The 26,871-nt window shown below is 38.7% G+C and overlaps 1 protein-coding gene across 4 annotated transcripts in view; it reads right to left on the bottom strand.

Moving 5' to 3' along the window:
- Positions 1 to 26,363, bottom strand: part of LOC129724857 (RYamide receptor-like) — a 309,108-nt gene extending 282,745 nt beyond the window's left edge. For all 4 annotated transcript variants that reach the window (XR_008727974.1, XM_055680112.1, XM_055680121.1 and 1 more), the window contains exon 1: positions 25,495 to 26,363. The gene's annotated coding sequence lies outside the window, so the exon portion shown is untranslated. The remainder of the gene's footprint in view (positions 1 to 25,494) is intronic.
- Positions 26,364 to 26,871: the final 508 nt, after the last annotated feature.

Consider the following 26,871-nt stretch of genomic DNA (forward strand, 5'->3'; position numbering starts at 1 on the left):
TGACTTGTAAGTAGAATTCAGGTCTTTTTACGTTAGAAATTCGAGCGAGATCTCGTAAAACCTGGAAAATTGACGATGGGTAGCTACAATTTTGATAGTCCACATTTTTTTGTGTTGGAATTCAGGCCGCTGTCACAATAATTTAATACGTCAGCGTACAGTGAGAAGTTCTCGAAACTTGCATACTACAGCCATAACCCAAAGCCGCCCCCACCACGCTACGCCAGTGATCGTCACTTATGACGGTGATCTTAACACAAATCTCCTTCTCCGTTGCAGTCGTGGAGGTGTAAAGGAAAACTCGGTCTCCGAAAATTATGACTGTTACACTAACAACCCTACCTATCCCTATTCTAATGTGGAAATTATTGAATTGTTGTACATTGAAAATAGTATATTAGTCCTAAATAGCTATCTAAGTGGTTTTCTGTGCAACTTCACTAACTCAAATCCATTACGGAGGATCAAGTATAAAACATGCGGTCGTCAAGCTTAAGCCCAAACTTTTGACTTCTTATTAAGTATTCGAAGCCTCGACTTTTTTTACTTACCTCTAAGATTAATTTTTCTTTTATTTTAAAAGTTTTTGAATTTTCAATTGTTTTATCTTCCAACTTAGTAACTTCTTGGTTATTCGCTTAATGGATCTTGTTTATTGTGGTATGTGTAAAGTAACATGTTGCAAAGGTTCAAATCAGTTATACTTCTGCAAACATTTGAATGTGGTTGGAACACAGAATTACACAGATTTCTGTTGATTGTAAATATTTTTTGCTCACATCTGCTGCAAAACAAGGATTAGTTCTGGAAGAATATTAATTATAAAAAATCCCACAATTCATATTTAAATATCAGCAATGTAAAAGTAGCAGTTATAAGAAATTCGTATGTTTTTTTGCCACTCTCAGCTGAGCCATATTGTTAACAAATTTTGTTTCAATCAAAGTCGAAGCCCATAGCAGCTGAACCTAATCAAAAACATGACTAGCAATCAATTCAATTGATATCTTCAACTGATTTAATCATACTTGAAATATCAAAGTTGACGTTTCGTGATGGAATCCTTTTCTGCCTGTTCCACCTTATTTATGATTTATCTCTATCCATCATTACATGGAAATCTACTGTTACTGCCGCCTATTGTTTTATATTAGCATAATACTAATCTCCAAATTGATTGAAACCTCATATTACTGAATGTTCGTTTCGAATTACTTCCAGTACTTCTAAGAACGATTTCTCGAAGGAAAGGTCCACGTGAACGTCAACAATAACATTTTTCAATTGCTCTCCATCTGTCAACTTCCAAGAATGTGCTGAAGTGGATTATATCTCCAGGCATAATTGCACAACCGTTCACTCGCAGAGAGCACCTCAGACAAACGGTTTTCATAGCACTCGGTTGATGATAGCAACAACAATGAAAAACCGGCATGATAAATTCGCTTACTTCTGCTACGTTTTCCTCTTACTTCTATAAAGTAATCAATACGTTAAGGAGCGAAATAGGCGCTATCGGTTTCGGGAAAAGCCGCGTAGATTCCTACATCGCTACATCTGCACATTGTCAAACTTCACCGACATTTTTTTTGCTTCGTACCAATAAAGACGCAGTGCGTTTTATTGTTTTATTTATTTTTTTCGCTCGTGTGTACACATAAATAAAACATGCAACCCGATCCGATGTGAGAGCGTCTGGTTTCCGATCGAACCACCTGAAATCACCTGTGGGTTTCGGTAGGTATTTTGATCAAACTGATTCCGAGAGGGGTTCTTTGAAATCGGTTCGAATATCTCCGCGGTCCTACATTACATTTTGGTAAGTAAACCGCGCCACATACCATTCAGGCAGGATGGAAAGTTCTTACTCCAATCACGTGTTTATTGCCCAAACAAAGCGGAGGCGTGCTGCTGTCAGTTTGTGGTGTTTAAAATTACCGACACACACAGAGAGAGAGGCGGTATAGTGCTTTAACTTTTTCACAACAGTAGGTAGGCAGGGAGAAAAAATCTGCATCGTGATGGGTGCTGTGGCGGTGGGGTAGGGTGATATCCCGCGGATACAATAAATTTTCCCTCCGACGTTCCCTGCTATTTCACACGATTGAGATGAAACGGTTTTTTTTCTGGCAAATGATTATTTATTTTCTAGTAGCCAAATGGTCGCGAGTCTGTACAGCAGTACATAATAATTACCGTTGAAGGCAATAAATAACTCTTCAATTTTACCGCTTGTATATTCGTCGAGATAAGATTCGATAAACCAACGCCGAATCGTTGACGGCGTGAAATTGATGACTTCGATTTGAGTTATGAGTTGAATGAGCCGCGAGTTTATCCTAGAAGATGAAAGCAGCTCCGGTTGCCTAAAACTAACATCTGTAAATGGCAACAACAGCGGAAACCATGAATGATGTTTGTTTATGTAATACACACATAAGAATGGATGTTATATTTATTTGATTACCTTTATGCTAGCTGTATTTGTGTGCGTTCGTGTTTCTTGCACGTGTATAATTCGAAACCGTTGCTTACAAATGACTCATTAGGAAAACATAAGCCAATAAACTGCTACAGTAGGAACGATTTGAATCAAATGCTCACAGATTATTTGTCGAAGCTGGTGTAAAGCGAATAACAAATAACTTGAGATTTAATCGGACATAATTTTTAAATTTCAACATTTCTAACTGAGAATTTTAAATTTCTGGCACGAAGTTATATAAAAAAAATATATATATATACGGAATACGGAACGAATGTTCCGTAGAACCCTCTTTCAGCTTACGATAAGCGCCCATCAGCAACTTTGCTGGAAAATTCAATTAAGCATCTCAACGATTACGACGCACGAAGCATCATTCGATGGTCATCAAAGCACAGCTCAGCGCCATCACTCAAGTACTCCAGCTGAGTTTCTGGTGGTTTCCCGTTATTTGCGTAATTGACTGTTAACTGAGTGCATCTCGTACCAGGCGATCGTTACGTATTTAACTGGGCAACTGCAACAAACCGCCCAAATTGAAAAGCATGACTCTGGGAAGCAACACAAAGCAGGCTACCCTGCTAATTGGTCCCTAATCTAGAAATTTACTCGATAGACCCTTTAAAATTATCACACACTACTCGGCCGTTTCTTGCTGTGATGAGATTTAAAATTTCATGTCCACCTTTTGGTGCAATTCGGTGCCCCGTTGCAGTTGTCGGAGTCTTTATCTCATCACATCCATCATCATTACCTGTGCCTGTGATTAGTTAGCGACGCTCAGCTCAGGTACGACGCTAGTAGTATTAAGTGTGTGACATAATTCCGGCACAAATGAGTTAATGAATGGGCGAAGTGAGTGAATGGATGAGAAACCAACGTTTTGTGTCCCATCGTCGTTTTTTGCTGGGCTGGTGTTAAAAGGCATTATGTTGGACTGGAACGATTGCGGTCGGTTGCCACTTAGCGCCCTTAGCCTCCTCGGTTGCAGCAGTTGCAGCGACGATGGTAGCCCCCTGTGGTCAGGTGGATAGAGTAAGTTCTCAACGGTTTAAAGCAGAGATGGTATCTTGGAGCATCTAATATGTATTTTTGTCACACCCGTTTTAGCTTGGCAATGGCACGGAGGAGTGAATGGAAGTTAGTTTTTTGAGTTATTTTTGGGTCTGTTGAAGCTTTCAGCTTGCAATTACAGATAGATTGTTTTCAGTTGTTCAGAAACTTCTGAGATAATATACTTCGCATATGATAATTTTTTCACATTTGATAGTAAAAAATGCAAACCACAATGAAACCTCGTAGGAACGGGTAATTTGCTTAAAAACGATATGAGACTGAAATCAACCTAAGCAACACGCTCTAGTCACGGCATTCGATTCACTGCTGAATTCATGTAAAAAGAACAGTTAAATACCGAACTGCCGCTATCCGCATAATAGTCCTATGTAAAAGTTGCGAGTCCTGTGTAAATTTTGCGAAAATGGGTTCATTTTGGCATGTTTTCCAGAAATAGCCATTGAAAAAGTGAGGTTTGATTCCCACAACCTCGATTTTAATGGCTTCTCTTGTAGAGCATGCCAAAATGAACCCATTTCCGCAAAAAAACAAGAAAACATAGGACTTTTACATATAACTGTTATGCGAATAGCGGCAGCGAAGTTCGCATTAATCTAAGGAGCGTAAACTTCAAAATTTGCCTAAAAAGGCGTGAAATCTTTGTGAAAAAACTTGTAAATTCCGAAATTCGCCTAAAACACGTTAATTCCGAAACTCGGATTATAAATACGGCGTAAACACCGAAAAAAGTGTAAAAACCTTCTAAGCTCAATAATTCGCAAAGAATTAAGTCTCGTAACCTTCAAAATCCATGTTAAAAACAAATGCCGGCGAGTTGGATCTGTCAGGTCTGAGCCGAGCAAACACACACACAAAAAAAACAAATGCGTGGATTCCAAAATCCGCTGGTGAAATCGCGTATACTATGAAGTCTGCTTAAAAAACCACCTGATTTTCGAAATACGCATTAGTAACCTCATGCATTACTGCGTTGATTTCGAAATCCACATAAAAATATACCTCAACCTCGAAATTCGCGTATAAATATCGAACTTTCCAGATCCACGTTAAATAATGCGAAACTATGGAGACCGCAAGTTGCAAAAATTCCGAAATATGCGCTAAAAATGGCGTGTTTCACGAAACTTGCGTGAAAACTCCTCGGTGTTTAGTGCTTGTATTACGAAATCCGTAAAAAGACGGACATTTCGAGATCAGCGTAAAACTCAGCCGCGTTGACCCCAAATTCCGCTTGTACACCTTGTAAATTTTTTTCGAAATTCGCGGAAAACTAACTCTCCTTAACTCCAAAATACGCGTTGAAAAACCGCATATACTCCACGGATATACAGAAACAAAACCGCGTAAACTCCAAAACCTTATAAAAGATTGTAAATTTGGATATCCACGTGAAGAATGATGTTTTTAATGTATTAGATTTATTTTTCAGTGTCTTTTTTGATGAATGGATAGAGGATTCAGTTGTGATAATATATGGAAAAAAAGCAACAACAACATATACAGTCATGGAGAAAATAATAAATTCACTTGCATTTTTGATTAATTCTCCATATTTGCGCACTGATTTAAGTTGTGTTATGATGTTATGTTACGTCATTACGATCATCAGGCACTCTCTTTCAAGAAGTAACGGAGAAATAACTGTAATTTTGCTGTGACGGTGGTTCCGAAAGTTTTTTAGGTGGCGAAAAAAATAAATACACTATTGAAATATATATACAAACCATTCCAAATAAACTTCATTTCTCTACATATCGTTAGTAAAGTGACCTTTTACGTTACAAAACTCACTTTCAAAATTTTGTGGCTTGTCCTTTGTTTTGTATAACCATATTCAATCTTCGTGGTATGTTTATCATCAGGTTTTCTCGAGTAGAAGCTGGACTAGCATTTCACGCTGGTTGTACGACGTTTCATAAATCTGTTTTACTCTTTGGATGATACTTTGTAACATATATTTTTACAATGTTCCATAGAATTTCTAAATGATTTAAATTACACGGTGACAAAAAAGTCCGGTCACACTTTTTTGGGGTCGCCTGTAGCCTACACGTTGCATCTCTCTGGTTCTATCTATATGTCAAATGAAAGGGTTAACTTTGCTGCCCAAAGTGGCAGAGTTTCGTTTCTGTGCAGTTCGTTTACATTGAGTTGTGAGCCATGGCAGAGTTAAGAGCAGCTGTTATCGCTCAATATGTGAAAGGGTACAAACCCAGACACATATTCAAACACCTAACACCGCTCGGATTCAACCGGAAATTCGTGTACCGGACCATAAATCGGTACCTAGAGACCGGAGGCACCGAAGACAAGGCATGATCTGGATGACCAAGGTCTGTGAGAGCTCCAAGGCTGAAAAAGATTATACGAGACCGGATTCGCCGGAATCCCGCCCAATCTGCACGGAAGCTGGCCAGGAACCTTAAAATGAACCGAGAATCGATCCGCCTGCTTCTGCGCAAGGATTTAAAACTTACACCGTACAAAAACAGGTGGTTCATGGGGTTACCAAAGCTACAAAGGACAAGAGGTACCAACGGTCGCGGGAGTTGCTCGGTTGGCGCGCAGATGACGAGATTATTTTTTCGGACGAGAAGCTGTTCATTTTGGAACAAACAGTCAATCGCCAAAATGATCGAGTTTGGATTGTGAGCCTCCATTGAGCTCCCGCGGACAAGATGAACGTTTCCCGGTTCCAAAATAAGACGCCAGTGATGGTTTGGGGAGCAATTTGCAAGAGAGGTAAACTGCCTCTTATTTTTATCGATAAAGGGGTCAAAATCAACGCAGCGTACTACCTGGACACGGTTTTGAATAAAAATGTTCTGCCTCAAGCTGAACTATTGTTTGAAGACGATTACTACTGCTTCCAGCAAGATTGCGCCCCATCCCACACCGCAAAGGTTGTTCAGGCGTGGTGTGAGGAAAACTTGACCGATTTCATTTCGAAGAACGAATGGCTTCCGTCGTCTCCGGATCTGAATCCACTGGATTATTTCGTGTGGGGATACATGATGTCGAAGCTGAACGACTATAAAATAACAAATTTGGAGCAATTTAAGCGAGTTATCACGAAAATCTGGGACGAGATGCCGATGGAGCAGGTGCGCGCCGCTTGCGACGACTTTTCGAGACGTTTGAAGCTGGTTCGATCAGAGAAAGGTGGTGTAATTCTGAGATATCGTCTGTGAAGTATCTTTATGAGATACTGAATAAAGCTATGAAATTTTGAGATTTTCCTGTGTGACCGGACTTTTTTGTCACCCTGTAGGAGACTGCGCTGGGCAAACTAATAATTTTATATTTTCGTTCGAAAATCATCTTCGTGTTTTCAATACTGTATGTTTAGAGCGTTATACTGCTTGAAGATTCAGCAAAGTGGCATGTTTTCTTCGGCAAACGGAAGCAAAATCGACCACCTAGGTACACAAGAAACTTTACTTTAAAAGCGACACACTTTAACAAGAACTGAATTTTCAAAAGTTCTTAGGCTAGGGGGCAACTAAATCACACATCGTGTTTTGGTAGGATGAGTCGAAATTTAACCTTTCTGGTCCAAACGGTCCGATTTTTCATGGGTTTACCTTTAATCGCACTAACGAAACTACTCATGCATCATCAATCATAGTAACCCATGAGTTAGCAAAAAAAATTGACAGCTCTATCAGTCAAACTCTAACTGTGATGGCGAAAAAGGTGAAGCTACTCCGTTCAGAAGTGTGAGCGTTCAAAGAACGGTACCCCGCCGCGTCAAAAACGGACATCGTGCGGCACTTTGTGGACGCCGGGTATGCCGGTTCTGGCATCTACAACATCTTGACACTATTGGACAACGATCAGAACATCGAAAGAAAGCCGTTTGGGCTTGCAACGCGGCGTCGAGAATATATATTGAGGCAATACAAAGCTCTTTACCATGTATTGTCATTTGACATGCGACAACTTCGATGCCTGGAATCGAGGGGAGGTTAATACGATAGAAAGAATAGCACTTTTTAATCCCTAAAAGTACTCCTCCATATGGGGTGTCTCGATCAAGGCGAATAATATTAAAATCATGGAAGTTGAGATCAACATTTGAAGTAAGCCAAGTTTCACAAAGGGAAAATGCATCGCATTTGTTTTTATTTATCAAAACTTCAAACGAATCAATTTTTGGTAAAATACTTCTACAATTCCACTGTAAGACAGAGATAGAATCCTTCATATACGCAGTTGAATTAGGCATCGAAGGATACAATCGCTGCAAGGAGGGGCCATTGGGCAGTCAACTGCTTCAAAAATGATCTAACTGTTGGGAGGAATGCTGTAAGAAAAATTTTAATTGGATCGGGTACATTGAAAGTTTCAAAAATCCAGTCCACAATGTCAGAAAATTTCACTAATCCAGAGTTTGTTTCATCAACTGGGAGTGCAAAAGGAACAACTGGGGTTTTAGATGTTCCTGGCAGTGCTGGGAACTCCTTCTGGGACTTTAAATTTGCAAGCCCAGGAGGAGTTTGCTTCGGTTTTTCCGCAGCACTGTTTGGTTTGTTTGTAACTTTCATTTCACTTTGAGAAATCTTAGGACCTTTTCTGGGAAGTTTAGGAGAGGAAATATTTTTCCTCTTTCTAGACTCCCCAGGATTGGCGTAAGATGTTCCCGCTGGTGAATCGTCAGAATCGGTTTCATCAGAGGACAACAGATCAAAAGGGTTTGATGTAATGGGAGAAGTGGTAATGGTCTTCTTCAGCATCTCAGCGTACGAACGCTTCGAACGCTCTTTGAGAGACCTCTTTATTTTATCCCTGCGCTGCATGTACACCGCACATGTCGAGAGCTCATGCTGACTCTCCCCACAGTGAATGCATTTTTCAGCATTTTTACTGCAGGAATCATCCGCATGATTCTCCCCACACTTGCCACAACGTGCCTTATTGCAGCAGTAGGCGGCGGTGTGGCCTAACTGCTTACAATTCAGGCAGTTCATGACGCGAGGCACATATAATCGCACAGGGAGACGAACCCGGTGGATCGAGACGTGGCTTGGTAGTGCTGACCCGGCGAACGTAACTCGAAACGAGTCTGACGGAGTGTATACTGTTTTGCCACCGATGATCGATGCTGACCGCAGTTGCTTGCAGTCGAGCACCTTTACATCGGGACATGTGTTGTTCTTGAAGCACCCTTTGGCATTTTGCAATATACACTCGACGGACAGACTCGAATCGGTTATGACACCGTCGATCTCCACGTCTCGTGCGGGTATGTAAACGCGATACTCGCGTGTGAAGAGCTCAGAGCAAGCTATACCCTTGTACTCCTTCATCAGGTCTTTAGAAATCTGCAAAATGTTCAACTGTTTCAAAACATTTCGGTCCCGCCTTTGGCCGAAAATAGACAGTATAGCTGCCCTGGGCTCCATCTGAGTAAAGCCTGGGGCGAGGGGGGACTGAAGAATGAACAGGGGAGGGGGTAACAGAAGGGTCAGGGTCAGAGGGGTTCGGGGATGGTGGCGCGGGAGGCGAGGGATCTACATCCATCCCGCTAAGTCTAGCGCACTAGCGCCGACAAGAGCACGTACCTTTTCACTTCTCCCTTCCAGTAAGGTTGGTTGTCCGATCGTTCGAAGTTGCAGCCGTTACAGCCAGCTCCAATACAGCAGCACCAAACAGCCACCAGCAGCGAGCCAGGTGTGAGATCACTCCACACAGCGATACAACTCAACTGTCAACTGATGGCTTCTTCTTTTTCTTCTTTTGTGTCTCGTCCACTGCTGTAGCACAATTCAGCCAGCAGCCAAATCGGCTTACGCACCAGCTGGCAGTCACGATGCGAAACAGTTGCACAAAGGCGCGACCTTGAACCCGGATTTATTTCACTCGACCAGGCAAACAATGCCAACACTTGTTCACACGTCTTTTGTTTCATATTCTATCGGAGCGATCACCAAACACGTCCGATACTGATGCGTGTTCGGCACAGAATGACACACACTGCCTTGTTGAAGTTATTTTTGTAACTGAGAGATGCCTGTCACATTATTCTTAGGGGAGATTACCTTCCCAGTAGTTTAACTGGCCATAATGTATGACGAAGACATCGAAGATTTTTCTAAAAAAAATGTTGTATGTCTACATAAATCACAGCTTCTGTCTTTGTTCATCTTTCGCATCCTCGTAAAATTACATACATTACCCACTTTACAAAAACTCTGAAATGTAAGTCATAAGACAACAAATGTATTTAGTTCGTAAAGCATCGTAAGGAAGTTATGTTTTTATTTCAAGATCGTTAAAGACTTTCAAGATGTCTGAAGAGAAGCTCTGGCTGTTCGACGGCAATAATTTTGGAAATCGAAAGTTCTGGATGGAAGTCCTGTTGGAAAACGGCAATTTATTTAGCTATTTGACGAAGGCAATCGATGAGGGAGCCGATAGGTAATTGCGGCCGATGCGTCCTGGGCCCATAACCTATTCAGTATTCAGTATAGCTTTGAGATTTGAAGTAGGAGTGATGAAAATGTTTATTCACAGATTATCTACGGAGACTTCAAAATCTGCGTCAAAAAAGGAAACGTGTTTTTTCCAAATCTGCTTGATAAAATTAAGGGAATTCTAAACTATCCATGAAAAATAACTTTAGATTTCTAATTCACATGACGAAACGAGTGAATTTCAATTTCAAGTAAAATCATTATTAATCCTTGATAAATATTAAAAAAATGTTTTTGTAAGTAATTTTACTGCAGGCCATCGAAAGGCTGACTAAAAGGTTAAAAGTAAAAAACAAAAAATCCAAAAAAAAACATGAAATTGGTGTTAATTTCTAATGAAATAAATACAAAAATAAATACATACAGTGGTACAGTGGTTATAATTTTCATAAATACCTAACAGTTTCAAATACTTGGCTCAGACTATTTTTTATATGAATTCAATCTATATTTGTTAAAATTAAATCTCATAGCTAAAATGTTCATTCTAAGTTTTTGAAAATTTCATCCATCTTCGAAGGTTTTGTAAATATTTTATTTCGTATTTTAAATGTCGTTTTTGTATTTGTTTGTATTTGAGTGACTAGTTTTTGTATTCACATTTTTTGTATGATGCTCTTTGGAATTATTTTAGAAACACACTAGGTTGTTAAGTTTGCTATTATTTCATATTCTTCTTTAAATTTGCTTACCTGCTTTTTATTTCTCTGACTTTTCATTTCACCCAGTTCTTGTTTTCTCTGTCAACTTATCACTTGAGATTGCAGCATGTTTGTAACGATATATAGATGACTTATTTTCCGGTAGCAATTAAAGCTTCTAAATCAGCCTAATCAAACTGAGGGTAAATCAAAGTTCAAAACGAGTTTCTGAAAAAAAGATGAACATGGCAGATCTGTTGTACAATATGTTACCGAAGCCCGAAACCACCACAAGATAGTTATAAGATATTTGCTTCGATGCATAGCGAAATTTCCACTAGCTCAGTCACAGGGAATCGACATAAGTTAAGATTTACATAATGCCCTAGTTGAACCCGTCAATCGAAACTTTTCGGTTTTGCACCATCAGCGTGTTTTAAGAAAGTTTTCGAAAAGTTATTTACATAACACTAGAGCGAAAACATCAACCTGACGAAAAAAAAGTTTAGTTCCGAAAGTAATTTTCAAGGTAAGCAACCGCACATCATTGCATTGCAGTGAAAAACTGACGCAGCTCTTTCGCTTTGCCGAACATGGGAAATATGCCTATGAATGTGGTTTGCACTCTGCAAATGCTCATTTCCATTGTCAGCAAGTCACTGATTGGCATTTGAATTCTAAATTGCTTTGGGAGTTATAAATCTCTTGGCTCAAGCACTTTTGCTACGCTGAGTTACTTTTGGAATAGCTCAGAGATTTTGCATTTCGATATCATTAAAACATGAGCACTGTATTTCCGTTAAAAGAAAGAAACTGAATTCCGCATTCGAGATGAAAGCGTAGAACCTCATCCGGGGCACATGGAGCCATCGTCACAGCAACAGTATGTGAAAAAAGTTTATCAACCTTCTTCCCATTTTGTCGTGTATTTAGCCACCCCTGTCATTTTTTCGAAAGTAAACATTGTAGACACTAGTTGTTCTATTGAGGTTGGTAATTGTATGGTGGAAGGTTTTGTAATTAAAATATTCATTCATAGAAAAAATTGATAGAAAAGCACAAAAAATGCAATTCACTAGAGAAGTGCATAAACTGTTTTTACATACTGTACACACTACAGATACGCTTTTCCCCTCATATCCTGGAATGCAACCATAACCGCCTACCGCCCTTCCTCCTGCTCGTCACCTTCCCTGAGGGCAAATATTCCCCGACTCCCCGCGGCGTCGTTGACGAGTTGTTCTAAACTGTCGACAGTGGAATGCAAGCCATTCTGAGCATCCTTGCAGCAGTGCAGAGACACAGACACACATCAGCTGCTGGCAAAACAAAGCAAACAGCAACTGCAAACAGGGCGCAGCAGTACGACACAACAACCGCATGCAGCAACTTACATTTCCACGGCAACAAAACCAGCTCCAGAGAGCATAGTTTTCGGGGGGAAAACGCGCGTTAAAAAAGGTTTAAACAATTTCCGTGCCCCGAGCACACAAAAAGTAGATCACACCGCACCCAGTGTCTCGTAGTTTAAAACAAAGCCACTAGCTAAAAGTGCATCATCAACGCCAACGAGCGGCAAAGATATAATGATAATGGGGGTATGCAAGAAAAGTGAGTGAGTGAAAAAGTGGATGATTTAATAAATGGAACAAATGAGTGTGAGTGTAAATCGTGATAATTGAATAACTACAGACGTGAGTGGCTGCCAGCCAGGCTAACGAGACGTGTGTAATCGTGTGTTGCGTTCACTGATTGGATCGATCACCAGAGTGGTTAAGAAAGTGCCACTCGTATAGTAATTAGTGCTGCCAAACAAGCACCCCCGATTGCGTGGTTCGAAAGTCCGTACGGTGATTAGTTATTCCGTAAAACAATAGAATGACGCCTGGCCTGCTGCGAAGGTTCCTTTCCAATCGACCGAACGCTCTTGAGTCGGTAAGTCGATTTTTTATTGCCCGGCTTTATTGTCACTTGGATTAGGAGGGCTTATGTTTTTGATACTCGTCGAGCTCTCGTTCAATTCTAGCGCTGCTGGTGGGTGGCTTGTAGGAAGCAGCGTTTCGCACTGTGAGAAGGAAAGTAGCGCAAACGACTGCTAGATATTCTTGCCTTCTTGAGAAAGTCAGAAATTCAGCAGATTTTGAGTAGAGCTTTGAAAGAAAAATTGATTCCTGTCGGGCTGGACAGCGATCAGGATTTTCTTTAATTCGGGATAAAGCACTAAAAGTCAAAGCTTAACAATGGCAATTTCATGCTTCTCTCAAGTATGTGACACTAAATAATTGTCACATACTTGAGAGAAGCATGAAATTGCCATTGTTAAGCTTTGACTTTTAGTGCGTGTATAACTGGCCAGTTATAACGGTGGAGAAGTGTTTTGATAAGTTTTGAAAAAAAAAAGAAAAGGAAAGGGTCTCAAAGTTATGAAAAGAAGCTAACAACTTCATTCGAAATCATTGCAATTGGGTCCTCAGGCTATACCATTTTTTATATATCATTTGAAAAAGCCGCGTTTTTTTTTTAGCAAAACCTGATTTTAAAAAAATGTTTATTATTTCCTTCGATTTTTAAATGAAGAATGAAAAACTGCTCGTATTGCCATTAATGACATTTTGCTCATGAAAGGTATATGGGAGATTTTAAAAATCACGTTTTGCTAAGAAAATTGCTTTCAGCTGATAGGGTAACGAACGTCTTCGTCAGTGGTTCAGCCCTTTTTTGCATAAGATTGCTGCAAAAAAACTGCCGAAGAAAACCACTGACGAAGACGTTCGATACCCTATATAAAAATCAGAAAACCGTGAAAAACATTATGACCTAATTTGTCAAGAGTGTGTTCAAAAAGCTTGGAAAACTTTCTTAAATATGTAGAATCAAAAGTTATCAAACAGTCATACAAAATAAAAATCAACAAAGAGTTAAAAGTTGTTAAGAGCTTGTCAAAAGTCGCCAAAGAACTATTCAGTGCTATTGGAAAACGTAAATATATTCTCATAAAAGCCATTCGAAAAAAAGTTATAGAAGGATTGTTGCAAATCGTTGTCAATTTCCGAGAAAGACAATAAAATAGTGCCGAAAAGATATCAGAAATAAAAAAACGCATCAACAACTGGCAAAATGTTGGCGCCAACTCCTCAAAAAAATAGTTCAAAAATCGTTAAAAAGTCAAAAAATAAAATTGTTAGGAAGTGAACAAAAAAAAATCGGATAATTATAAATAAGTTGAAGGAACAATTAATGAAAGATCGCCTAAGAACATTAAGAAGGATTGGAAAAATATCCAGATTAAAAAAAACATTAAGAAATTCATAAAAATTCATATATAGGAAAAAGTGTTCATCAGTCATCGAAAATTGTTCGGGTTAAATGCAAAACCCGCTCAAAAAACATTAAAAAAGTCTTATAATAACCGAAAATCGTTAATAAAATTATGTATTATTTATATTTATGTATGTAAAGTTTCCAGCAGTCGAGAAATCCTCCAGAGGTCAACAGCCGTCAAGAGATTAGAAAATCATCCAAAAAATCTTTGAAACTAATGATAAAAATTCATTAGTGCAAAAAAGCAGTGCAATGATTATTGCTAGGAGTCGTCAAGAAATTTTCAAATAAAAAAACGTAATAGTAAACTAAGAACAATAAATATTATCCATTTTGTTATCCAGTTTCTTCAGGAAACTAAATCACGAAAAATGTCCGAATTTTACTATTTTTCGACGTAGAAATACGTCTTACGGCAACATTCTGAAATAGGGGTGCAAATTGAAATACTGATAACATCTAGAGCGTCATGAAAACTGTTCACTTTTATATGACAATAACTCAGTCTGTTTTCAACGGGTTTCCTTGATACTTGGAGCAACTATTGGAAAATAGCCTTGTTTTGGATGCAGAATTTGACCGACGAGAGGTGACTCGTGAGACTAGTGTTAAAGAGAGTTGAAAGAGAATCATTTCCAAAATTAACCACTTTAGACCATCAAATTTAATCATTAATTCCAATCGATGTATTCCCTAACCTATCGCAAAAAAATATATTGGCGTAAGACTGACTGTAGTGATTTTACGTTGAATTTGCGGTCGTGTCTCATATACAGCCTCTTCAATTTTTGTTTCGTCGTTTTTGATATGGCTGAAACTTTGCACAGATGGTCCTAAGATGGCAGTTTGTACTATCGGTAAATGACTCATTTTCGAAGAGGGCTTCTGTAAAAAAGGATTGATGATAACAAATCTTTTGAACATTTTGGCTTTTTGATCGGTGTATTTGGTAAAATTTCTAATAATTTGGTTTTTTTCAAAAACATATACACAAAAAACTAGAGAAAAAAAAATAAGCACGTCACTCAAATTTTGATTAAATTTTACTCCTCTTCCCCTCCTTGTCACATTTTGTCACACATTGACGACCCCTCAGGAGAAGTACGTCACGTCACAGCAACTCCCCTCCTCTAATAAAAAAATGAACCTTGAGTCTCCTGCCCCAAGATGCCTGCCAGTAGGTCTCGAGATTCGATACTGACCTAACAAGTAAGTAATTGTAAGTTGGCATTTCGGGTCGGGAGAAAAGTACCTTGTACGTTAACACAGTTGGCTGCTAAGTTTGTATCAAATTAAAATATGGTCAAATTACAAATCGGAGTGGCTCACCTAATGTCCCAAGAAAAGTAAGCAAATCAAAACAAGAAAATTACATCTCGCTCATCGTTGATAAATTTCACGGATTCTAGATCTCCGATTGCTGTAATCGGATATGTTTCAGTAATCTTAGATGTGTCAATGGAGGCTTCTCTCATATCCATGTAATTATTATGCATCAACTCGAGCTCGTCAGATCATTGTTCCCAATTGTACGAATTTTTCTGGAAATGTACAGATAATTTCGTTTTTTCGGTACAGATTCTTTACTGTACTTTTTTTTTATTTTTAATTATAGACGCTTTAACCTTAAGGGTCATTCGCGTCTTCTTTACTGTACAGTTTACAGGTTTTTGTGAAGAAGTAAGGATAAGTACAGATTTTTCAAACGGCTTAAAAAGATTAGACTAAACTTTGTAACAGGCTCAGTAACGATACAATTAGCGTGATCTCGCAATCTATAAGTTTCATTGACAAGGGAGATAGTAGTTCAGAACTAATATAAACAGAGTCAATGCAGGCAGTTGTTTTGTCACGAGTTTATTAAATAAACCACTATGTTCCAATGGAACAAGTTTTTGTCAGAAATAGTACAAATGAACTGGATTTTCTCAGCTTCCAGTACAGTTGAAAGTGTGGCCATGGGCGTAGCCAGAATTTCGTATAGGGGGGGGGGGGGGGGAAGTTCTTCAAAATTTTAGAAGTGAAAAATTTAATTTTTTTACTAACACTAAAATAAACTAAACTGTGGAGATCGAAGTAAAGCACGAACGCGGACGGGCGCAATTTTTCTACTGCGTCACAATATTCTCGCTAAATATTTTTAATTTATTGTTTTTGGTTGAAACAGTGTAATATAAAGTTAGCTTTCACCAAAACCGCCAACGTTGCCTTCCGTATTTGAAGAAACAGCCGATATTAGTCAACACGCAGGTCGCAGTATTAGTCAAAGTGCATGAAGATCAAGCAGATTAAAATGCCTCTTAAAACTTAGGAAGTAATCGAAACCGCCATAAGAAAAAGTTTTCGCTACAGGAGCCAACGAATGTCCTAAGAATTTTTCTCTTTAATTTATCCAAGCTGAGTGATACTCGACAGATGAGTATGATCGATTAAGGACACAAAATAAGGATTGACTGAATAGGATCTGGATCGAATTGTAGATGGTGAGAGCGTTCTTTTTCTAGCTTAGTATTTTTCTATAATTATGTTTAATATTAGGGCAGTACGGCAGGTGGATTTCTGCAGATCTGTATCGCGTTGTTGGTAGAACTTATTAAAAGTACAAATCAAACTAACTCGATAAAAATTCATCGGTTTGCTAGTACATATATTCAAACAACGGATTCAGATTCAGCATACGTTCTCGTTCCCCATTGCTCACCATAGCAAATCCTGAATTTGTCTCACCCCATCTCACTACAACAAATAACGGTTTTGATCGCGCAATAGGCTTCTGAACTTTCAAATTTGTACTTCGCGTAATATGCATCAGTTATCATAAAGTTACCAGAGCTGTACCTTATTAAAGCAACTCCTATCCTGTAATGCTCGTAGAAATGCAGTGGTATCCGCGGTCTCTAAACAAAACGAGTATCACCATCCCTTTCCTTCCCAAGTAGTACCGCCTTTTGGTCGTGGCCGGCGTCGTTATTGGTCAGTGGTAAAAGTTTTCAAGTACTGGCTGTGTTAGTGTAGACCAGACTAGACTAGACTAACACTAAATTGAACTAAACTGTAATTTAATTTACACTAAATCTACCGTAGAAAGATAACAATAACAACGTCGTTAACTAAAAAACATCTTCCTTTTTTCCTCCGCAAATCGCTCCAGCGCTAATTCAGTAAATTTTCTACGATTGTTGTTAACCATCTGCCGATGAACACTCAGCCAGCAGAGAGCACTCAACCATTGTTGACCTCAGCCAGGTTTTCACCCAACGTAATGTGCAGAACGAGAGCTCAATCGTGCTTGTTTTACATGGTGAAGCAAGTTCAATTTTAATTGCTTTCTCAGTCGCAGGTAAGAACGAACGGGCTTCAGCGCGCAAGTCTTAAGATCCCGTTCTTCCTAATTCTTACCGTCTGCTCTCATGCATGACTCATGCTGCAATTTCGATACCAGACTTCCACCTCTCCATCAAAACTTTTCACGTCATAAAAAAATACGAAAGCTCCGGTTTTGCACTTTAACTCGTCTAACGACAAGCGTATTACGTTGGCAGGATGCAGCGAGGACAACGCGAAGGCAAATGCACTATCTTCCATGAACCGTATTTCCTGTGAGGTTATTAGAGAATTAAGGTAAGTAATTGTCAATGCTCGATTCCAATACTAAGCTAGTTGATGCAGGTGGGTTTGCCCGGTACTTTTGCCGCTGCAATGTCCTTAGTGGATCAACTGAAAAACCTGTGCAATTCCACGCAACATAGGGCAGGCATTTCAATCAATTATTTTTGATCTGGCTGATATTTTACACAGATGTTTCGATGGGCTAAAAATGTCGTTTCGAGCTAACGTATGCGTTAAAAAAATGGATTTTTTTCGGATGGTGGTAAAAAAATAACTAAGAGAGATAATTAGGTTTGATTAATTTCCTATGTGATTATGCTAGCTAACGTGCAGAAAAAAATCTACGATCTTGCGTGCGGAATTTCGGCAGTTAACCGGAACGTTCGCCATGGCGGATAAAAACATGCGTTTAGGGATGTTTTTAAATTCTTTTTTCATTTTATTTATCAATTCCTCCTCAAATTTCGCGACAAAATTGTTGGAGTAGATCTTACGCTTCAGGCTTGCCAGAAATCTTCGACATTTAGCCACATCGAAATTTAGCCGTTCCATCTCCTCAAATAATCGCCTCGAATAGTGAGCCGTCTCCAGATCCGGCCAAAAAACCGTGTCTTCGGCCTTATGGTATTTTTTGGTGAACGACGCTACTTCTGGCAGGTACTTCGTACCATAAATTCCCCCGTTCTCGGCCAGTCCGGAGCAAAAGAAGAGCAGCTTTGACATCCCCTTCACGCTGATTGTCAGCCACAGCAGCACCGTCTTGGGGAACTTGGTGTGTAAAAGAAATTTCACCTTAGTGCTTACTTCTTTCGTGTGGGAAGTAAAATACAAAGTGCCATACCAGTCGTTGCCATCCAGAGTGAGACAGGTCTCGTCGTCCATCACCACCGCCACGTCGTGAATTGCCGGGAAAATCTGTTTGACCATCTTATTCAGGCGCTGCCGTTGCGTCATTGCTTGCAGCTCCGAGACTAGTGAACGGGACTGCTTCCTAACATGTATGGCCAAGCGCTCGCAGCGATGTAGCCACTTTTCCCTCGGTCTTCCTCTTCAGCATTCTTTGGAGCTTCTTGTCGCTCAGGGTCGTCGGCCGTCCGGAACTGGGCTTTCTTTCAATGCTCTGATTGTTGTCCAATAGTGCCAAGATGTTGTAGATGCCGGAACGGGCGTATCCGGTGTCCACGAACTGCCGCACGATGTCTGTTTTCGACGCGACGTGGGTACCGTTATTTAAACGGGCAAATCAAATTTTTTCTGAAGACTCATCGGTCAATATGATTGATGCTGCATGCGTAGTTTCGTCAGTGTGTGCAAAGGTAAACGAATGAAAAATTGGCAGTTTTTGTCCATTTTTTCAGCGCAAACGTTATTAGAGTTATTGAAAAAAAATTCTGCACCAATGCCAGCGATTGGGGGGGGGGGGCAACGGCGAAATTTGACTTATCTGATTAGTCGTTAATATGATTGCTTCCCAAGCACGGTCGACAGAATCATAAACCTTGCCATTTTAAATTTGCTATTTGTCTGTATAACAGTAAGGATGGGAATTATCGACTGAAATGGCTATCGATAGTTATCGATGATTTCCTACTACTATCGATAGGTTTTTCATCCCTATATAAGAGCCTGTTTCAGTCGAAGCCGCTCATAATAGTTCTAGACAGTGACAACAGCAGTTATCCCTTAGCAGCAGCAGTAGCAGTGCAGTGGATACCAGGCGGATAGCGGCCACAGCTGTGGCATAGCAATGGATAGTGCACTAGTTGCAGCGGATCTCAGCATCGATCGCAGCTGGGCCAGCTGATGCAGGGACAGCGGATACCAATAGCAGCGTAAAGCGGCCAAAACATTGGCATGGGTACGGATAGCGTAGCAGTTGCAGCGGGCTTAGCATCGATAGCAGCTGATGCAGTGAGGCACTTTAGTGAAATTCAGTCTCTGTGCGATAGCGGGCACTAGTTAATGCATTCAATGAAAAGTTGACTCATTTTGACAACACATGAGCCTTCTAGTTTTGAGTGTTTAATCAGCTTTTCACTGTTTATTTTATGACAAGGAATACTTTATTCGCACTGTCAGTGATAACGCCAAGATGTGATCGGTATCTTATCCGATATTGAATTGAACAACAAATTAAAAAATGACTGACACGCAAGCAGCCGGGTTTTCTTTCTTGTAAAAGTATTCTACTTCATCCTTGCGGTCGTGGCTTTGCACACAACCCTCCTGTGATTTTTATAGACTTAAATGTGTTTTCTCGTAAACACAACATTGAAGCGACGAACCCGGTGAACAATTACTAAGCGACACTCTGATGTAGGTTGACAAGTTTTTATAGAGGCTGGATGCACCAAATTGCACAGGAATATTTGAAAAGCTATGAATGGAAAATCAAAGTTCTTAGAAAGGTGTCAAAAATATACGTCAAAAAAAAAACAATACTTAAGTTAAATAAACGCTAACAAGTTTAAAAAAAGCTTTTAAAAAACTACAAAGTTGTCAATAAACGTGAGGAAATTTTCGATAGGTCGTTCAATGGTTGTCGAAAAGTCTTCGAAAATCAAGTAAATCTCAAAAAGCGTCCCAAAATAATAATCAATAAGTTTCTACTAGTCGAAAGTCTCCTCTAAAAGTCACGAAAAAATTACCATGAGGCGTAACAATGTCATCGAAAATTGCTAAAAAGTCGTCAAAGTTATTATAATTTTTATAAGAAAATCGTCAAAAAGGAAAAAGGCACCTCAACATAGAGAGAAAATCGAAATCGTCGAAATGTTGTATTGAAATCGTGCAAAAATCTTTGAAGGGTCACCAAAAAGACGTTTCTTAGGAGTCGTCGAAAAATCGCCCAGATAACTAGCAACGATACACGACCCTTCACACCGACGGCTCAAAGAACGTCACGACAGTTGGTGCAGGTCTATACGGTTGGCCTCCCCCAACAGTGCAGTGTTTTCTCGGCATTAGCGTAATCACAATGGCACTCACGCAGCACACCTGTACAAACAAAATATTAATTTTTTATCGGATTCTGCAAGCTGTTTATTGGTACTTGAAGCGGGTAAATCAAAACATCCATGGATTTAGAAAATAGAAAAAATGCAAAACGAAATAGACCCATAGAGTTTTACTGGATACCAGGCCACGCCGGAGAGCACGGCAACGTCTCAGCAGATCGACTAGCCGGTGAAGCTAGAAGCAAAGAACCAATTGCTATACCAATCCCGGCAGAAGATGCAACGAGTGAAAACAACCGCGTAATTCGACAAAGTTATTAAATGCTTAAAAGAATGTGAATTGTACAATTTACTATAAATTCACCAAAAGTTTTTTTGATACAGAAAGTGTCTAAAATTAGTAATAAAATAAAAAAAAGTGTAAAAATAAACTGGAGAAGCAGAGCGGGGGCCTAGTGTGGTTGGTAACGTCTCCGTCAACCACGCTCGACGCCTGGGTTCGAATCCCACCGCCGACATAGGTGTCGATGGTTGTGAGGTGGCGTGATCCACTCACAACCAACCCAACTGGTCTAGATTCAATCCTAGCCGACACCGGGAGATTTTCTGAGGCGAAAAATCTCTGGGATCACGCCTTCCATCGCATGAGGAAGTAAAGCCGTTGGCGCCGGTCCGTTAATAAACGGGTCGTGAGTTAGGATCCTGGGTGTGGAGTCGCCTCCCTGGGCGTCGGTGATTGGCCACAACAGTGGCGGAACTAGACCGACGGAAAATAAACGAGAATAAAAAAAAAAAAAACTGGAGAAGTGTTGCTGAGAGTTCGTGTCGAAATATCATCAAACATTATTTTAAAGAATCTTTCAAAATTAATCGAAAATCTTCGAAAATTGTCACGAAATAATGTAAGTATTAGAAAACTTCTCAAAACGTTCTTCAAACGACGTCAAAAAGTTTTCGAAACAGGAAAAACACAGTAAATGTTATAGAAGTTTTGAAAAAACGTGAAAAACTTGAAAGTTATTGAAACACTTTCGAAGAATCCTCATTGTCCAAGTAATGAAAAAAAGGTCGTTAGAACAGTGATCAACAGTTATTATTTTCGATAAATGATTCAAAAATCACCAATAACCTAGTGAGCCTATACATAGAGAGTGAAAAAGGGCGCCCATCGTTATGACAACTGTCAACATTAAAACGGGTGAGCTGTATGATTTTTTATTGCCGTTATTCGTTTTAGTTCCCGTAACGGTGAGCGCTAGGGTGGCAGAGAAAATGGCCATGTCACCGACCATGTACGTTTCGTTTATTGGCCTAAAGAAATGATCTGTGTAGAATTTAAGCTCAATCGGACATGATTTAGGGGTGCCTCAAAGTGGTCAAAGTTTTGGTGTTTCACCCTCGAAAATGGTCATCCCCAATAGAAAATCTAGTTCAAGATGCCTAATAAACATTGAAATGATTCATCAAACCACATGTAAATCATTTTAATATATATTAGGCATCCTAAACATAATTTTCTATTAGGAATGATAATTTTCGGGGGTCAAAACACTGAAATTTTAAGCGCTTTGGGGCACCCCTTAATCATCTATGAATTAAGGCTGAAATTTTGCACAGGTTATTATTTTGGGTAAATAAACAAAATGTCGGTTTTTAAATTCGATGATGACATTTTTTGCTTGTATTTTATCCATGTTTGGACTCCCTACAAAAAAACTGCAAAAATCGTGAAAACATAAATCCTTCAAACGCTTTTGACAATTCATAAATTGACTTAGGATGCAGAAAAATCATCAAAAAGTTAGTATAAATTGTTAAAAATCATTAAATCAGTAGTATAGTAGTTGAAAATAAGAAATAATAACAATCGCCAAAAAATTGTTTAAAATTTATTACATTTTTCAAAAGTGTTGTCAAATAGTGCACAACCTGTTTTTTTTAAGTGCGTCCAAAAATTATCAAAAAGCTTACAAATCGGTAAAATCTAATTAAAAATCCGTTTCGAAAAGCATAAAAACATGTGAAAACTAGACTTAAAGACATCCAAACATCGGGAAAAAATTGAAAATTCAACTCGATTCGTAAAAAAAATCTTAAAAGATGTTAAAACGTGTTTAAAGTAAAAGATAAATTAAAGGCATCATGAAATTTTTGAATTATGGTAAGAGTTATCAAATAGTTGTAAAGTTATTAAAAAGTCAACAAAAATTGGGCGAAAGGTCAAACGCTTGAGAAAAAAAAATTAAATCAAAAAATTTAAAAAAAAATTGTCAAAAAGTGCCTGAAAGTTAAAAAATTTAAAGTTGTAAAGAATTTGAGAACAAAAAATACGAAGAATAAAAACAACTGTCGAACAATAACAGCCGGACAAAAATCTTCAAAAACTTTTGAGGAGTTAAAAAAAATCTGTCCGATGGAAGAAAATCGAAATCTTAATCTCATCGTCTAAAAATAATCAACAAATGACAAAAATAGTCCGGAAAAATGGGAATCCCCCAAAAACTCAATAACATTGTTGAAACATCTTAGAAATTAAAAAAATTAAAAATTATTTGGGAGAAATCGTCAAAAAATTGTAAAAACAACCGGAAATGTCCCGAAAAAAATACTAATAACAAAAGCTGCCTAAAATATAATGAAAACATCCCGAAAATTCATCGAAAAGTCGTACAAATCAAAAGACTGTTCAAAGTAATTATTAATTCATTAAAAGTCGTCAAACACCAACGTTATTATCAAAATAACGTTACAAAAAGCATAGTTTTAAAAATTTGAGTGTCGTAGAAGCTCATCGATTTTTTTATACCTTCGGATTCGTGCTAAATATTTTTGGTTATTTTCTTCAACGTGTTTAGTCCCTTGAAATTAATTTGTTTGTAGTTTCTCAGTCTGACAGGTGACTTTGTTTCGTCAAAAAAGTCGTCGCAACGCCGTTAAAGTTTAACACAATAAATTTAAAATTCGCCAGAAAGCACTTGAAACCAACAAATAAAAACAAATTTTCTAATACGTATAAAAAGTCAGTAAATGTTCACAAATTACTTAATAAGTTGTCTTAAGCATAAGTTTATTCTCAGGCTCCCCACCAGTTACGCTTCCTTTAAGCTGAAATCTACAATACCTTTGCGAAACGTCCTCTTAACAAAAAATAAGTCCCTCTTATCAATAAAACTGGCCAGAAGGACGCACGACGAAACTTCTCCAGGAAATTACAATTGGCGATATTTGGCAAGAGGAGCGAGTATCGGTATAGTAGAACAGTAAGCGTGTAAGGAAGAGTATCACATTACACACACTACTAACTAATTAGAAAAATTACTCAATAAATTGTTTTGAAAACTTTATAAAATTATTTAAAATAATATCTATATTTATTGTACAGTTGTGACTTTTTACCAAATTATTTAAACATTGTCAAGAAAGTGGAAAAAAGCTGATAATTCAAAAAGGTGTCAATAAGTTGCCAAGAGCCTGTAAATGTTGTTATAGATGCGTCAAAAGGGATATCAAAGTTTGCTAACGAATAAAAGTCATTCCAAAGGTTTAAAAAATCAAAAAACCATCAAAAGTTTTTACAAGTTTATCAATAACACTGTGCTACAGCGATTTAGAACTTCTGAAGTGACCTAGTCTAGGTTGTAGGTCTTGTTGTGTGTAACATTCGCTCATACTAGAAACTTTCCAAACACCCCCAAAATCTGAAGCTATGGTCAAAATACGATTTTTCGGACTTCAGCGTATATCATATTTTTTAACTCAGTCAAAGTCGCTCAAAATATGAAAAATAATCGCAACATTCGCCAAAAAACCATCCAAACTGTATAAAGGAAAGGTAAGAAAAATTTTGTACAAAATTGCGAAAGCATTTGAAATTCATCCAAAAGCCGCAAAAGTTATTGGAATTTGTGAAAAATATCGTCAAAGAAAAGCTGGAAAAGTCACCTAGAAGTTATCATAAAATCGTCGAAAATCAATCTCCGAAATGTTGTTATAAAGCGTTTAAGAAGTAGTCGCAAAAAATCGTACAACAAACCTGAGGGAAACTTTTTTTAAAACTTGCCGAAAAAGCACTTAATCTCTATGAAAAAAAAAAACACCAAAATCCATTATCGTAAAATTGCCAAATTTAGAAATAATCCCAATTAACGTTACAAAATCAATAAAATATAGTGAAAGGTGAAAATAAACATCAACAAGTTGTTTTACGTCGTCCGACAGTTAATAATATATTGTCAGCTCGAAAAAGTTGCTTATTCAGCTTTTTAATATCAGTGCGTTCTTATGAAGCCTTGCGCATGAAGTCTCAGGGCACCATAAAACTCAAATAATTTAGTTTGTTTTCTCATGGAGACATTTGCAGTAGAAATGTCACACAAAATACTTTTAGAAAAATACCAATAATAAATTATTGAGAAATCCTTCAAATTAAAGAAATAAATTATGAAGATTAAAATCTTTGTATTCCAAACACTACTTTTCCGGAAAATGACAAGTATGTCAAGGTTATCACTAGAAACCTGCAAATCGCTGAAGTTCTCATTCAGTACGCTAATTCTCAAAAAAAAATTTGATCACCTAATATTGGCAGATACGGCGTCTCCATTATTATTTTTTCAAAGGGTACGCAGAGTTATTTTCATTTTGGTGCACCAGGTTTCCTAAATTCACACCACGAAAAATAGTGTCAATTTTAATACATATTATGACTAAGTATTTTAAATTTATTCAACCAATTCAATTACCTAGTTTTTAATTATTTTAACAGTATAATGAATGTAAACAATTCTTTAATAACATGCTTTGCAATTTGTAATTACAAGCATTAAAAACAATTGTTTATACTTCACTGAATAACACAAAACTTTTAAAGTATTTTGGAACCTCTCAAGTATTAGAAATTAATCAGGAGATTTTCCAATCAAACTCACCAGCAGTAGATAAAAGATTCTCAACCCGAACCTTGATTAGCTGCTCCGAGAGTCACGATGTAAAAACTATCGAGCCTAGTATCAGCAGACCAAACCACAAGCACGCACGTCTGTTAAGAACCAAATAACCGCACAGCACTTGGCCAGAAACAGGATCACACCTTAATTCAATTTCGCTCTCGTTCCAACGTTTTACTAAATGAAAAACAACCACTTTTTTCCTACCACACCTTCGCACTATCACGAGGCCACTTTCGAATTAGTATTCACCCTGAGTACCACTTCGGAAAGGATGATATCTTTTGGGCGGAAACCCGGCAGCTTGCCGGTGTGACAATCCGTAGACCACTTTCCGTTCTGGCCAATGATGAACTCTGTTGTTGATTGCACTTTCAGAACTCCAGCTGCACCGTTTCAATCTGAGTGGCTTCAACTTGTTTTTTCTTGTTTTTGCCACACAACTCTCGGTGCGGTTTGGATGTTTATTCCTTACGCTGTTGCTGCTGTTGAAACTAGAATTTGCATACGTTGTGCCACAAGCTATCACAATTCACAATCTAAATTCCACACAGACACCAATCCGAAACGTGTCACTATTCCCAGCAAATGCCCCCCTGAGGAGTTGGACATGCACGTGGATCAAGTATTCCGGCGATAAGGTTCCCCGATCCTATCTGCAAATGCACCACCAACACTGGACACTGATTTGCATCTAGCGTGTGAAGCTGTTGTTCAGAAGCTATCACAGCAGATTGTCACGAAATCAACTCTTGCTTCTGAACTTGTGTGCTTTGAATTCCCAAAGTTATCTCCGTCTCCTTCCGGTGACGTTAACCCGTTCTTTGATTCGCGACAGCACCGGTCAAAGGCTAAACGCAAACTAAACATTGTATTCCAGCTGGGCGCCAAACGTTCACGATCCGCAGATTGTTCCTGGCTGTTCCGCGCGGAAATCCACTGCCAGCATTTAACGGTCCTGCCGGCTGCTGGCGGTTCCGATACGCATGCGCTTCCGCGATACTCTGGTCGGCCTACTCCGAGCAAAAGAGACCGCCAACCGACAGGGTTTGTGGAGGAGAAATCTACTGGTTTTTCCACAGCACATTGTGAATAGTTTTGGCGCGAAATACGTACGTTGAGTCATTCATTGATATCCTTCTGCTGGGGAACCCTTTTTTATTCATTCATCCGAAGTTACAGCCCCAGGGCGGAAAAGCGACAACGCGTTTATCACGGCCAACACCGCCACCAATTATGCTAATAACACGACGGCGCTCTTTTGGTGGGGCTGTGATAAATACATAAAGTAATCAACGTCCGCATGATAACTCCAATATTTGTCTTTATGGCGGGCAATTAGCCTGGGCTTCTGTCCTA

This window comes from Wyeomyia smithii, chromosome 1, assembly GCF_029784165.1.
Source record: "Wyeomyia smithii strain HCP4-BCI-WySm-NY-G18 chromosome 1, ASM2978416v1, whole genome shotgun sequence".
Classification (NCBI taxonomy): Eukaryota; Metazoa; Arthropoda; class Insecta; order Diptera; family Culicidae; genus Wyeomyia; species Wyeomyia smithii.